Source organism: Gossypium arboreum, chromosome 2, assembly GCF_025698485.1.
Source record: "Gossypium arboreum isolate Shixiya-1 chromosome 2, ASM2569848v2, whole genome shotgun sequence".
Lineage (NCBI taxonomy): Eukaryota > Viridiplantae > Streptophyta > Magnoliopsida > Malvales > Malvaceae > Gossypium > Gossypium arboreum.
This window is the reverse complement of record NC_069071.1, coordinates 17,105,097-17,122,002: the sequence shown is the minus strand read 5'-3', so window position 1 is coordinate 17,122,002 and position 16,906 is coordinate 17,105,097. Positions and strand designations below refer to the sequence as shown.

Genomic DNA, 16,906 nt, shown 5'->3' with positions numbered 1-16,906 from the left:
GCAATACGTGTGTACGGTGACAGATTGGCGATAAGTGTGCGTGTTGGAAATATATGGCACTAAGTGTGCATGCTGGAAATATATGGCACTAAGTGTGCGAGCTCGAAGGGTATGGCACTATGTGTGCGGGCTTAAATCGCATGGCACTAAGTGTGCGAAATCGAGTATTAAGCAACGTGTGTGCGTACTCTATATATATATATAAATATCTCCGATCGAACAATTATATGGAGGGTGGGTCTCCATCGAGTTGAGTATGGACAGCGGATCGGGTAAGTACCTTGAGCTCATGACGAATAGGTAATATGTTCATGCTCGGGGTTGAGCTTGGTAAGCTTTAAATCTATGTGATGATTGCAATTGTATGATTGTGGTGAAAATGAGTTGGTGTGTAAAATGCCTCAAATATCTTATTGTATAGAATATGAAATGTGGATGTATGACTTGGTATGAGATTGAACCGAAGGTCCAAGGAACTATGATATAGTTCGATATGGATGGAGTACTTAGCCTCGTTCATTATTTCATGTTGTAATAATTTTGTTAATGGATGGTTGTGGAATGCTTATGGCTTCTTGAGTTATAAACTCACTCGGTGTTTTCTTGTCACCCATTTTAGGTCTCTTGGACTCGTCTCTTGTGTACTCGGAACCGTCGTCGAAGTCATCACACGGCGAACAATCTTTTGGTATTGTCTCCTTAGTCGATCTAGGAGAACATTTGGCATGTATAGGCTATTTTGTTTTGTTGAATTTTGGGTTGTAAACTTTAAGCCATGCGAAAATGGCCTATGTGGTTAGGTTGAGTGTGATTCTAAAACCTATAGTCACAAGTCTTAGAAACCTTAATTTTGATAAGGTGGCCATAGCTTGTATTATGTATGATGAATTATAGTTGGCCATGGAAGAATTATGAAATAGTTATTGTTTGCTTTAGTAACAGATGCTGCCAGCAGCAGTGAGGTGAGATTGAAAAATCACTAAAAATAGTAGAAGTAGAATTAAATAGTGAATAAATTATGAAATTGAACCTTGATGAATCTACTTTCATATGGAAGAAATGAAACGGTCATATGAGTCAGATTTTAAGAGATATTCAGGTTTTCGTGAAACAGGGCCAGAACGGTTTCTGGATCCCCTGCTCCGAATTTGAAAATTTACCATAAATTATCCAGAAACAATTAGAAGCCATGCCTTATATTCATAGATTCCCCTTTGAGTCTAGTTTCATTAGAAATAAACAGTTTGAGCATTGGAGCTCTGTACGAGATGATATCTAGGTCGTAATGTGCAAAGGTCAGTGTAGTCAAACCCTGAAATAGGGGTGACTTTAACTAATAAACTGTACCAATTGGCCCAACCAAAAATTATAGAAAAAAATGTGTAGATGGAATTATGAGTCTAGTTTCATGGAAAATTTACGGAACTGGTTTTCGAGTTCGGAACTCGAGATATGATTTTAAGGTAACAGTGATGCAGTTAGCTAGCCTGCCTGGAATGTAAATTCATAATTTCAAGAGAGAAATAAGGAAGTAAGCCCGGTAACACCTCGTGGTCAAATCCGGTGACGGTCACGGGTTTGGGGTGTTACATTTATTGGTATCGAGCTATGGTTTAGTCGGTTCTAGGACTACCATAGCGTGTGAGTCTAGCTATACATGCCAAATTGTTAGTGCTTAATAATGTGATGACTTCGACGGTTGAAATTTTTGTTTTGATTAGCAATGGAACCCGGGTAGAGACCCTTGGCGGATGACGTTGAAAGCGTGGCGGCTGCTCCGCGCAAGGGACACCTGCCCGTTGAGCCTCGATCATCCGCGAATAATCAAAATGAAGGCGAAACAAGCCTTCTTCACCATGATGAATGAGTGGGTCGCATAATATGCCCGAACCAATCCGGCTGTCCAACCATTCCGAATTTAAATACTCCACCCCAAGAGCCCATAATGCCTCCGATTCTCGATCCTATGAGGCTGAGTAAACCACCGTGGACTTGATTAGGAAGCGTGGGGAGGAGTTCAAGGCCATAGTTCTTGATGATGCCGAAAAGGCCGAAGTTCGCTCGATAACACCATTAGAGTGTTAGATGAACTGTCATGCACACCGATGAATGTCTTAAGTGTGCTATATCCTTGTTGCGAGACTCACTTACTATTGGTGGAGGACTTTAATTTCCATAGTCCCAAATGAACGAGTTACTTGGGATTTCTTTCAATCCAATTTGAAAGAAATACATTAGTCAACGGTTCATCGATCGAAGCGTAAGGAATTCTTGGAACTCAAGCAAGGCCGGATGATCAGATCTCGAATCTGAACATGAGTTCGTAAGACTTAGTCGGTATACTCGGAGTGTGTGGCTGATGAGGTTGCGATGTGCAAAAGATTTGAAGAAGAATTAAATGAAGAGTTAAAGTTACTAGTGGGAATTTTGGAGATAAAGGAGTTCGTGACACTAGTCGAACGAGCTCGCAAAGCGAAAGAACTTGGGAAGGAGAAGAAGAAGGCTGAATTTGAAGCAAGAGATTACCGTAAAAGATCGACGAGTAAAGCTCCGTTCTCGGTGTAAAGAGGTTCGGGAGGACACCAAGAAGTCGAGGACGATGCAGGAATTTCCATTAGAGCCCGACCATTGACGGACTCGAGCTACTTGATAGCTAGTGTGGGCAATAATCGTCAAGAGAGACTGAATGCCCCAATGTGGAAGACGACACCTAGGTGAATGTTGGGGTAAGTCATTAATAGGGCTGTTATGGATGCGGTTCGAAAGACCACTTCATTAGAGATTGCACGAGCTAGATGAGAGGAATAAGACGCAGGATGCAAGACCTAGTGGAACGACGGTGGAGGTAGGCCCCGAGAATCTCTGGAGGTAGGGGTGGTAATCGAGAGGAGCCTCTAATACACCTGTCCGATCCGAGACCGTGCTCTGCTAGAGCATATGCCATCTGCTCACGAGAGGAGGCATCCTCCCCGACGTTATCACTTGGTACTTTTACTCTCTTTGATACTAGTGTGATTGCATTGATTGACCCGACTCTACTCACTCATATGTATGTAAACCTTAGCATCCAAGAAGACTCTACCGTTGAGTCTCTCGAGTTCGTAATTCGAGTGTCAAACCCTTTGGGTCAATACATGCTCGTTGATAAAGTGTGCAAGAGATGCCCCTAATAATTCGAGAATCTGCTTTCCGGCCGATCGATGCTTCTACCATTTAATGAATTCGATGTTATTCTTGGTATGGATTGGTGACCTACATGATGCAATGGTGGATCGCAAAGGAAAACCATTGATTTGAGGAGTGCAAATAATGAGGTAGTCCGAGTCGAGTCTCTCGATTTAAAAGGGCGCCAACGATAATATCTTCTATGACCGCTCGGAGGTATGTGAAAAGGGTGTGAAACATACCTTGCGTATGTGTTTGAAAGTAAAGAGACGGAAGGAAACTCGAATCGGTACGAGTGGTTTGTGAGTATTCGATGTTTTTCCGAGGAGTTACCGGATTGCCACCGGTTCGAGAAGTGGAATTCGCATCGGTTGTACCACGGGTACTACGCCGATTTCAATAGCCCCGTGTCGTATGGCATTAACGGAATTAAAGGAATTGAAGGTTCAATTGCAAGAATTGACGGATAGAGGTTTCGCCGATCGAGTTTTTCTCCATGGGGCGCTTTTGTATTGTTTGTGAAAAAGAAGGACGGAACCATGAGGTTGTGCATCGACTATCGTCAACTCAATAAAGTGACGATAAAGAATAAATATCCATTGCCACGAATTGACGATTTGTTTGATCAATTAAAGGGAGCCTCAGTGTTTTCAAAGATAGATTTGAGGTCGGGTACTATCGGTTGAGGTCCGAGAATCGGACATACCCAAAACCGCTTTTAGGACGAGGTACGGTCACTACTGAATTCTTGGTGATGCCGTTTGGGCTTACTAATGCCCTGCGGTATTTATGGATTTAATGAATAGAATTTTCAGGCCATACTTGGATCGGTTCGTAGTTGTATTTATCGATGACATTTTGGTCTATTCGAGAGATGAAACCGAACATGCTGAGCACCTGAGGCTAATGTTGCAAATTTTACGAGATAAGCGGTTATCGCAAAGTTCAATAAATGTGAATTTTGGTTGAAAGAGGTTAGCTTTTTGGGGCGCGTGGTGTCCGCGATCGGTGTCGGTGGACCCGAACAAAATTTCGACCATAGTCGATTGGAAACCTCCAAGGAATGTTACCGAGGTTAGGAGCTTTTGGGGCTTGCGGATACTATCGACGATTTGTGAAAGGTTTTTCGATGATAGTTGCACCGATGACAAAACTACTTCAAAAGATGTTAAGTTCGAGTGGTCGGAACGCTGTCAAGAAAGTTTCGATTGACTAAAAACCTGTCAAAAGGTTGTGTGTTGATGCAAGAAGGTCGAGTTGTGGCTTACGCGTCGAGACAACTAAAGTGCATGAGAGAAACTATCCCACCCATGACCTTGAACTAGCGACCATAGTGTTCGCCTTGAAGATATGGCGGCATTACTTGTTTGGAGAAAGGTGTCACATTTATTCGGACCACAAGAGTCTAAAATATTTGATGACTCGAGAGATTTAAACCTGCGACAAAGACGTTGGCTTGAGTTGTTGAAAGACTATGAACTCATCATTGATTATCACCGGGAAAGGCCAACGTGGTGGCCGATGCTTTAAGTCGCAAGGCCTTTGTTTGCTTTGAGAGCGATGGATGCTCATCTATCCGTTTCACCCGATGAGGTGCTAGTAGTCGAATTAGAGACCAAACCGATGGTCAATCCGACGGATAATTCAAATACTCGAGGATATGTTGAGATGTTGCATCCTTGAGTTTAGTGGTTCATGGGATCGGTATTTACCCTTGATTGAATTCGCCTACAACAATAGTTTTCAATCAAGCATTAAGATGGCGCCTTACGAGGCTTTATCTTCGTCGTAAATGCCGTACCCCATTATTTTGGACCGAACTTAGTGAAAGTAAAATCTTGAGGTTGATTTGATTAAGGATGCCGAGCGAAAGTTCGAGTAATCCGTGAAAGTTTGAAAGCTACTTGGATCGCCAAAAGTCGTATGCGGATTTGAGAAGAAAAGACATTGAATATCGGTGGGAGACAAGGTATTTCTCAAAGTCTCATACCGGAAGAAGGTGTTTAGATTTGGTCGTAAGGGCAAATTGGGTCCAAGGTTCATCGGTCAGATGAAGTATCCGAACGAGTCGGACCGATCGATACCGATTAATCCCGCTTTCGAGCTCGAAAAGATTCTAGCGTTTTCCATGTCTCGATGCTTGACGATATAGATCCGACCCGTCGCACGTAATCGCTCCATCTGAGATTGAGATTTAGCCTAATTTGAGCTATGAAGAGGAGCCAGTTCGCATTCTGATGCATGAAGTAAAAGAGTTGCGAAATAAGAAAATCCCACTAGTGAAGCTGATGTGGCATAAACACGAATTGAAGAAGCCACTTGGGAACCCGAGAACTCTATGATAGAGCGATACCCAAACCTATTTACGGTAAGATTTTTGGGGACGAAAATTTCTTAAGTGGGGAGAGTTGTGACATCCCTAAAGTGACCCTAGTCGGAAAGCGTTTGGGACCGCTAAACCGAGTCACTAAATTATTTGAGTATGATAATTCTTGTCTAAATATGTGAAAATGCATGTGTGAATTTTTTAATTCTTTGATTTAGTTAATTTGAAGGTGAATTGAAAGAAAAGGACTCATGTGAAAGGATTTAATTATATGTGGCTAATTTTAAGAGGTTAATAAAGGAATGAAGTAAAATAAATGGAGTTGCATGTCAAATAACCCATTTGACAAGGTTAGTGGCCGCCATGACAAAATTATGGGCAAGGAACATGTTTCCAACATGTTATGCTAGTGGTGTATGTAGGAAGCCATAAAATAATAGCTAGCATTAAAGAAATGAACAAAAAAATGAGCATGGATGCCCCCCTCCATTGTGCCGTAACTAGAGAGAAAAAACAAAAAAAAAAAAAGAAGGAAAATGCTCATTCTATTCTCCATTGCCGTGGCTTGAAGAAGGAAAAAGAAGGGAATTCTTTTGTGCATGATTTGGCTTGGTTGATGCTTAGGAAGAGGTAAGCACTTTGAAACCCTTGGAAATTTAGCTGTAAATGAGGTGATTAGTTCAAGTTCTATTCATTCCATGGATTAAATTTGGTTGTTTGGAGGTTTGGTATTTGGCCAAGTAGTTGAAGCTCTTGGTACATATATTTTTCATGAAAGTTGAAATTGGTTTGTTCATAAGGGGAGGGGGTGCCGAATGTGGCCAATGAAAGGCCTTGATGAGCTATATATGTGGCTTGGGTTTATGATATTCGGTTAAGGGATATTGTGCTAGCAAGGTTGGTTTTATATATACATGTAAGTTACTTTGTATACGATGTTTAAAAAAAAATAGTGAAGGGCAAGTTAATGATGTTGGATAAATTTTTAGTAGAGTTGTGCTTAGGCATTCGGTCATTGATGAGCATTGTGGTAACCTAGTTGTAGTTGCAACTCCTAATTTTGAGATGGAATTTGTACTCATACGTTAAGTAAATGGTTAGGGCCGAATGGGGACTATGTGTTTGAAAGAATAAAATCGATACTATAATTGATAGTATAAGTATTGACCATTCAATCAAGGGTATAGGTGATGTTAGATCAATTTTAGCACATTCGGCTATTTAGGTATACCCAATCATGATATTGCCTTTGATTGTATAAAATCAACTAAAATGGGTGGTTAGTGAGGGTGGCTATTTAATATACGAATATGTATATGTGTATGTGTGATAGGATTATTGATAGAATAGTAAATTGCATAAGGCTATTGGTAGAATAGCCAAGAACATAAGGTAGCAAGATAAAAATTTTACCATGTCGTTCGTATGTTATATGATCATTAGAATGTGGATACCAACATATGTACCAAAGCGATTGAATGAGTTAATTTGTTTGTTTAAGCTCAAGATCCTAAAGGAGAGGCGTCCAACAAGGGAAATCGAAGGTCAACGAGTAGCCGACTTAGAATTATTTGCCCAACACAAGGTAAGTCATTAAGCACATATGTTTGATATTGCTTAAATGATTGTAAAATCTATGCAATTGTGTTTAATGGGATGCTATATATATATATAAATGAAATTGTATGTGTATGGAGTGATGACAATTGTTGAATGTAAAAGAAATAGTGAAATGTGTAGAAAGTTTGCTTTCGGCACTAAGTGTCTTGGGCAATACGTGTGTGCGGTGACGAGATTGGCACTAAGTGTGCGTCTGGAAATATATGGCACTAAGTGTGCATGCTGGAAATATATGGCACTAAGTATGCGAGCTCGAAGGGTATGGCACTATGTGTGCGGGCTTAAATCGCATGGCACTAAGTGTGCGAAATCGAGTATTAAGCAACGTGTGTGCGTACTCTATATATATATATAAATATCTCCGATCGAACAATTATATGGAGGGTGTGTCTCCATCGAGTTGAGTATGGACAGCGGATCGGGTAAGTACCTTGAGCTCATGACGAATAGGTAATATGTTCATGCTCGGGGTTGAGCTTGGTAAGCTTTAAATCTATGTGATGATTGCAATTGTATGATTGTGGTGAAAATGAGTTGGTGTGTAAAATGCCTCAAATATCTTATTGTATAGAATATGAAATGTGGATGTATGACTTGGTATGAGATTGAACCGAAGGTCCAAGGAACTATGATATAGTTCGATATGGATGGAGTACTTAGCCTCGTTCATTATTTCATGTTGTAATAATTTTGTTAATGGATGGTTGTGGAATGCTTATGGCTTCTTGAGTTATAAACTCACTCGGTGTTTTCTTGTCACCCATTTTAGGTCTCTTGGACTCGTCTCTTGTGTACTCGAACCGTCGTCGAAGTCATCACACCGTGAACAATCTTTTGGTATTGTCTCCTTAGTCGATCTAGGAGAACATTTGGCATGTATAGGCTATTTTGTTTTGTTGAATTTTGGGTTGTAAACTTTAAGCCATGCGAAAATGGCCTATGTGGTCGGTTGAGTGTGATTCTAAAACCTATAGTCACAAGTCTTAGAAACCTTAATTTTGATAAGGTGGCCATAGCTTGTATTATGTATGATGAATTATAGTTGGCCATGGAAGAATTATGAAATAGTTATTGTTTGCTTTAGTAACAGATGCTGCCAGCAGCAGTGAGGTGAGATTGAAAAATCACTAAAAATAGTAGAAGTAGAATTAAATAGTGAATAAATTATTAAATTGAACCTTGATGAATCTACTTTCATATGGAAGAAACGAAACGGTCATATGAGTCAGATTTTAAGAGATATTCAGGTTTTCGTGAAACAGGGCCAGAACGGTTTCTGGATCCCCTGCTCCGACTTTGAAAATTTACCATAAATTATCCAGAAACAATTAGAAGTCATGCCTTATATTCATAGATTCCCCTTTGAGTCTAGTTTCATTAGAAACAAACAGTATGAGCATTGGAGCTCTGTACGAGATGATATCCAGGTCGTAATGTGCAAAGGTCAGTGTAGTCAAACCCTGAAACAGGGGTGACTTTAACTAATAAAATGTACCAATTGGCCCAACCAAAAATTCTAGAAAAAAGTTTGTAGATGGAATTATGAGTCTAGTTTCATGGAAAATTTACGGAACTGGTTTTCGAGTTCGGGAACTCGAGATATGATTTTTAAGGTAACAGTGACGCAGTTAGCTAGCCTGCCTGGAACAGAAATTCATAATTTCCAAGAGAGAAATAAGGGAAGTAAGCCCGGTAACACCTCGTGGTCAAATCCGGTGACGGTCACGGGTTTGGGGTGTTACATCGATCCTGTACTTTCTTAAGTTCTTCAACATCCAAAACTTTGCCACAAATAGCTTTCATTATATTGGATAGTTCAATTATACAGGACGTCACATTTTTTGACATGCAGCACCGTAAAGCAACTGGGAGTAAATCTTGCATCAAGATGTATTAATCATGTGATTTTAATGAATATAATCTTCGATCGTTAAGACTCACACATCGAGATATATTTGATGCATACGCATTTGGGACCTTTATATCCTTCAACACCATACAAAACACCTCTTTCTCTTCCTTTGACATTGAAAAAATAGAAGGCGGCAACCGATATTTCCCATTCGGAAGTTCTTGAGGATGAAGATCACGCCAAATTCTCATGTCAACTAAATCAAGCCGACTCTGAAGATTGTCTTTTGATTTTCCATCGACATTCAAAATTGTCCCAATTATGTTCTCACAGACATTCTTCTCAATATGCATGACATCAAGATTGTGACGTAAAATATTATGCTCCCAATAAGGTAACTCAAAAAAATTCTTCTTTTTTTCCACAAGTCTGCCTCATTAGGATCATCCTCTTCGTCAAATTCATCATCAGATTCATCCCTCGATATTCTCTTTGATCTCGTGTTAGGTGGTTGATTCATCTTCCCATAACTAAAGTTGATATCTTTTAACATAAACAAGATTTCAGATCCAACGGTCTGCTGAGGAGCTCCTCTGTACTCTTTAGTACCGTCAAATAGAGTCCTCTGAAATCTAAATTTATGATTTCCATCTAACCACCGACGATGGCCCATGTAAGAGAACTTCTTCCCATTGTACAACCACTTCGAACAAGTTTGCGCAGCACAACAAGGACAAGCATAACGTCCTTTAGTACTCCAACCCGATAAATTAGATAAGCTGGGAAATCAGTAATTGTCCACAATAAAGCGGCACGTAAATTAAAGTTCTCCTTTCTCAATACATCATATGTCTCAACACCTGACCATAATTGTTTTAACTCTTCAATAAGTGGCTGCAAATAGATGTCAATATCATTTCCGGGACCTTTCTCTCCAGGGATAATCATTGATAAAATAAATGAAGATTGCTTCATGCAAATCCATGGAGGCAAATTGTAAGGAACAAGCACTACAGGCCAAGTACTGTACGAAGTACTCATGATTTTAAATGGATTAAAGCCATCAGCTGCTAGCCCAAGCCTCACATTCCGAGGATCGCTTGCCATGCTTGGAAATTTACTGTCAAATGATTTCCAAGCTAAAGAATCCGCAGGATGTCTTAATAATCCATCATCGGTCCATTGATCATTATGCCACCTCATAGATTCTGCTGTCTTTGAGGACATGAAAAGCCTTTGAAGTCTTGGTATCGGGGAAAATATCGCAAGACCTTGGTGGCTTCTTTCTTAATCGTGCCCCACCATCATCCGTATTCACATCTTCTGTATTACTATTCATCCAGCGAGACTTACCGCAAACATGACAAGATTGTTGGTTTTTCTGATCACCCCAGTACAACATGCAGTCATTTGGGCAACTATGAATTTTATCATACCCAAGGCCCAAATCTTTTATTAGTCTCTTCATGTCTTGACAAGACTGGGGAATTTTTACAAACGGAAACATCTCTCTTAGAAACTCTAGCAGCATTGTAAAAGAGTTTCCGGTCCACCCTCCCAAACATTTTAAGTGAAATAGACGAATGCAGAAAGACAATTTCGAATATTTTGATCCCTCGTAAAGTTCTTCATTCATTTCATTAAGTAAATTGTAGAACTTAGCCGCTTCTTCATTTGGCTCCTCATTAGGTGCACTTGTTCCGCTTTCAAAAAAACATTTCCATAATATTACAATCCTCAGATATAATAAAGTCAGGTGGAAACGATTGCTCACCATGACTACGCATATTAAATGCCCCGCAACATATCTTCCATGTCATCTTGTCTAACATACTGATGGTAATCAGTATTAGGATAAGTCGGATTAATCGTTGAAGAAGTTCCACTAGATGTACACTCTCCATGGAAAATCCATTTTTTATACCCCGAATAAAGCCATCAACAATTAGATGTTCAGAGAAAACTTCACGAAAATGCCGAGAGATGTTGCCACACTTCTTACGGACAAAGAATCATATTCTCTTGGCTTGCATTTTGAAATGCAAAATTTAGAAAAGTTTGTACTCCATTTTGATAGGCATTGCTTACCCTTGACAATTTCATCCAACTCCTATCCATTTTGTAGTTCTTGAAATCTAAAGTTGACAACATATTACAGTTACTTAAATGTTCTCAATTGATTTAAATCATATAATTATACTAAATATCAAGTCTCTAATGGGTATAAACTAATTTAGGCAAGTTGCGTGATTTTCGACTATAGATTTATGTATTATGTAAGTTAAGTAAATTTAAGTAAACTAGTTATGTATGATATGATATATATTTAAGTATTATGTAAGTTATGTAATTTATGATATGATATATATTTATGTAAATTATATATTTATCTAAGTTATATAAGTTATGTAAGTTATGTAAATTATGATATAAAATATATTTAAGTATTATGTAAGTTATGTAAGTTATATATTTATCTAAGTTATATAAGTTATATAAGTTATGTATGTTATATAAGTTATGTAAGTTATATATGTTATATAAGTTATGTAAATTATGATATCAAATATATTTATGTATTATGTAAGTTTTTATTTCACGATGTGGAAAATCACATGGATAATACATATCAAATATCAAGTATCTCTGTGTAAGTAGCAGATTAAATAATATTTAATTAAATAATATTTATAAAAATTATTTTAATTAAATAATATACATGTCGTTCGCTTTTATTTGACAAATCACATGTGCGTTAAAATAGTCCACACTTAATTTAATTTATGTTTTACAAGTCATCTTTTCTTAAGTACATATTAAAGCCTTGTGTGGACATCCGTATTTAGCTTAAAAGCTATGATTTAGTTTGAATAAAAGTTTAACTTAAATGGTAAAACAGACGATAATATTTTTGATAAAATGGAGAATAATATTTGTGATAAAACGGACGAGAATATTTCAATAATAATTTAAATTTAAGTTAAAACTATATAAAATATTTTATTAAATATTTGTATATTAGATGGGACATATTAAATTGAAACATACAAATTTTTAAGATTCATCATACGTGGCGTTGTTACACCTAGGGAGGATCCATTATATCTTGCAACTCGATATAAGGCAACCCGTCAAAGTTTCAAACCTATATACTTTGAATCTTTAAAATATTTAAAATAAGGTTAGAGAGAAGGTCGTATTGTTGTAATTTTGATAAAAAGTAGTTATAACTTTTAAAGAAATTTAAAAATATTAAATATTAAAATAAAACATTATTAATATAAAAATAGTAATTTGAATATAATAAAATCAAAAAGAATCGTAGTTTAATTTTTATAAGTAAATTGGAAATAAATTAAGGTTATATAAATATTCAATAGTAAATGGGCTCGATAGAACTTTTTTCAAGTCTTTTGAATTTTTAAGATTCATCGACGTGGCGTTGTTACACCTAGGAAGGATCCATTATATCTTGTAGCTCGATATAAGGCAACCCGTCAGGTTTCCAGCCTATATACTTTGAATCTTTAAAATATTTAAAATAAGGTTAGAGAGAAAGTCAGCTATTGTTGTAATTTTAATGGACAAGCAAGCTACACGGTAATAAAATTAATTCATACCTATTCATACTTAAGTTGAATCAAATAATAATTAAGTTCAACCAAATATTTAAAATTAATTTGGAAACAAAATAGTTCTACTCCAAATGAACTAGCAATTAAATCTTTACAAAATCGCAACCCCAAAATATTAATTTTTCCAAAATCATCATGATAAAACTATTATTGATTAGAATTTTGAAATAAAGCCTACCTTAATAAAACGTACCTGGTCTACTCCACTCTCACCAGCAAACAGAGGCTGGAGTCAAAAAAGAATTATGTATTATGTAATTTAAAGTGAAAATGCATAGAAATAACGGAAAATTTTAGCAACGAAACTTGTACGTACCTAGAACAAATGCCAATGGCTGTGGTGTATTTAGTTGCACCAAATATTAATTCAGGTGCTCGATAGTACCTAGAACAGATGTAAGATTATAAGAGTAGCACCAAATATATTTCAGTTTAAGCAAATATAAAAACTTTACCTATATCAGTTTTGCAAGTGCCCACTTGTACCAGGATCAAAGACACTGCCAATGAAGCTATACACCTTAGCAAAATATGGCAAAACTGCACAGTAAACACATACGTTGGATAGAAACATGAAAACAGACCAAAAGAACATCTAAAAAACAAAAATGGAATCACCATTAGTATGTAAACATGAAAATGCACAGCTTTAAACAAACCAACTTTGCATGTGCAGAATCATACTCCACAAAGCTCATAAACATTAACTTCTCCTAACCAGAATACCAACTTTATGTTTACAGAAGCCTTGATCAAAACTAACATAACTGTTGATTTATAACTTATCTAATAAGAATCACAGAATATGCAGAAAGTACTTGAGCATTTAGTTTCAAGAGAACCATGTATTCGCAGGAAAAGAGCCAGAAAATGATCAATGTATGTAAAACCTGGTCTATATTTCAAAACTGGAGTAAAGCTTTCATCTAGTACCAAATACATACATATATAGAGACACAAACACACAGGCATACATCTTCCATTACCTAAATCTGTTTCTTGCAAATAAAAGATAAGTAAGCTTCTACATGATTCATACTAGATTGCTAATCCTAGCAGAAAAAATATATGATTCAGTTTCTAGAGATGTTGAATCTTTCATCATAAACATAAAAAACATAAAAGGAAAAACATGTTGAAAGAAACATAAATGTTAGGGAAGACAATGTTTACCTTGATTGAATTGGAAATGTTTTCTTGAGGGTTTATTTGGAGATGCTTGGGATTGATCTCTAATAATGTCGAGAGACTTCCCTACTCATTGCATTTGAAGAACAGAAGTCTGTTTCTGGTCGACAAAACAATCAAATGAGTTCTAAAAATAAACAATATTTAATGATTGGTATAATATTAATTATATTTGCTAATAACAGGTGGGAATAAACAAATAAAATGATAAAAAAAAATAGAAGCTACAAGAATTAACTAAAATAAAGCTACGTCGACAATGGTATCATGAGAACGAAAATTAAAAATCTGAATTAAGTAAAAAAACAGAGAAAAATATAAAAGAGAGACAAATAAGGGGACAAAGGGCTGGTTTTGTTGGAATAACCGAAGTTGCCGGATTTTCCACTAAAAATCATAGTTAAAATTCTAGGGAAAGACAGTAAGTAATAGTCACCCTAATGAAGACCATTGTGAGGAGAAATAGGACCAAGCTCAATACCATTAAAAGACAGTAAGTTACATTGTATACATATTATCATTGCAATTTGGTATAAATATTTCCTATTATCCCAGCAATGCTAACTATCACAGCCAGTATTAACATTAACCATGACAAAAATTTTTCTACTCTGCTCAAGCTCATGCTCTCTTCTTGCTGACTTATCCTTAATGCAATTAGAGCAGGGAACGTAAAACCTAAGGAAACAGCTATTGTTGCTCCAGTAAATTTGAAAGCGGTCCATATATTTGGGATCATAGTAGATCCAATAAGCTTAATCAGGGAACGTAAAATCTGGGCTCATCCTTGGAGCCTCTATCTTCCCCTCAATAAGCTTAATGAATGCAACAGCAAAGCAAACCACAACGACAACAACAGCGAGAGCTACCGAAGCAGCCGAAGTCATGCTCAATGAATCAATCCTATCTAACACGCAAAGTGGAGCAAGAAAAACAACCATAACTTCCTATGATCCCAAAAAACATGTCCTAACCACTTATCGAAACCCCAATATGACGAACCAAACCAGACATAACATCACCCATAATAATCAAATAAACTATCAGGACACCTGCATTGTTGACAATTATGCAAATCTCAGACAAAACCCTAGCAGTTCTCCCCATTGCAATTTGCACAACTTCCCCATAAGATCTAGCTTTACAAGAAACTGCAAACCTAATCAACATCTCGACACTAATTTCAGACAAAATCCCAACCAGGTTTATCCAAAAAATTCCCTAAAACAAGCCCCAGAACCTTCATAGTAGCAGCTAAAGCCATGATTCCAGCACCAATAATTGTGGTGGTTAAGTTAAAAACAGCACTAGAAACACCAGACCCGGTATTGGGTTTACTTAAAACAAGGGTATAACCATCCAGATCAAACCCATTTCAAACCATTTCAAACCAAAAAAAAAAATGCAAGTAATACATGAAAAAACAAACAAACAAAACCACACAAGGAAAATAAATCAAAACAAAACAAACGCCCCAAGTACGAAAGTTGAGTTGCTTTAACACGCAAAAACTAAAGGATTAGATTAATTGGTTTAGACCATAGTTGAACTAAATTCAGTGTTCTATAAGGTGACTTTTGGTTTAAGTAATATTTTCGAATTCAATAGGCTGACCTTACCGCCAGTTCATCATTGACGATATTTTAAGGAAAGAAAAGAAATCTTGTTGAAGCTTCAAGGACCCAACGAATAAAGTGAAAGAAAAAAGCGATATGGCTTAGCGATTACTGAAAGTTTGGGATCGATCGTGTATAGTTGACGTATGAAGAGTTGGCTCTTTTGGTTCGGGTTCGATTTAAATCGAGTGAGAGAGAAGTGCTTTGCTACTTTTTCATAACATTCAGAAATTGAGCTTTGTACGAATCAACTAACCCTGATTTGTCGATAAAATGAATCGATAGGGCTTTCTTCTTGTATGTTTTTCAGTTGATGATCATTGGGCTAAAACCCTAAATATGAAGCATATCACCGTCGACGAGAGGAAAGGGAAAATAATTAGGGATTTCGGGGATGGGGGAACAGATTAAGGGAAAAGAAGGGGACTTGGGAAAAATGTTAGGGATTTTGGGTTTGGGGAATTAGGGGATGATTTGGGGAAAAAGAAAGAGGGGTTTTCTGTTTTAGGGATTTAGGGAAGGAAGAGACGAAATGGGGGAAAATTACTTAGCAAAAATCGAAACTGATTTCGGGTAAAGGGCATAAACCACAGGAGAGAAAAAACGATGCCGTTTCAAATAAGGAAATTTTGTGGCGTTTTCAGAAACGCGCCGGTAATGAGCCTTTTGCGGCGTTTTCAGTAAAGCGCCACTAACGCCCTTTTATCTACACAACAAAACGACACCGTTCTAATACGAGTTGTGGCGTTTATATTAGAAACGCCACTAAAGCCGCTACTATTCAGAGGAAACAATGCCGTTTTACTCTAATGTATATTGAAGTTTTATGGTGTTTTCTAAAAAAATACCGCTATTTCCTATCTTTTGCGGCGTTTTATGTATAAATGCCACTAGTACGTGAATATTTTATAAAATTGATCAAAATTTAAAACTATATATATTTAGAATTTCTTTTAAATTATATCTAAATAATGTTCTTGTGATGTACAAAATATATATTTCAATCTTCAATATATTAGGTTTAGTACAAATTAGCAAAAATATCATAAAATTCTAAATATTGGTTCAGTCTTCAATTACCTTAAACTTTAAACCTCAAACTATAAACTTACACTCTAATTAAACCCTAACTATAGTTAAAATTTTATTTTGATTTAATACACATTTTAAAATACATATTAGGTATGCATATAAATTAATTAAATAAAAACATGATGCTATTTATTATATCAAAATTAATTAAATATTTGACAAGATCTAGATCAAATTACAGTTCATGTACACAATTGCACACTAAACCACTTTTCATATATATATTTATATATTTTTAAAATAATAATTTATATATATTTATCTTATATACATTTATCTTCTACATTAAAATCCAAAATTATACTCTAAATTTAAAACCCTAAACTTGGACTCTAAACCCTAAACCTTAGACCACAAACATAAAACCCTAACCCCAAACGTTAAACCCCAAAACCATTCGGTAACCCCTAAA

General features: G+C 36.6%; 1 pseudogene; it reads right to left on the bottom strand.

Moving 5' to 3' along the window:
* Positions 1 to 14,303: 14,303 nt before the first annotated feature.
* LOC108488138 (amino acid transporter AVT6E-like) lies at positions 14,304 to 15,161 on the bottom strand (annotated as a pseudogene).
* Between the last annotated feature and the right edge of the window lie 1,745 nt (positions 15,162 to 16,906).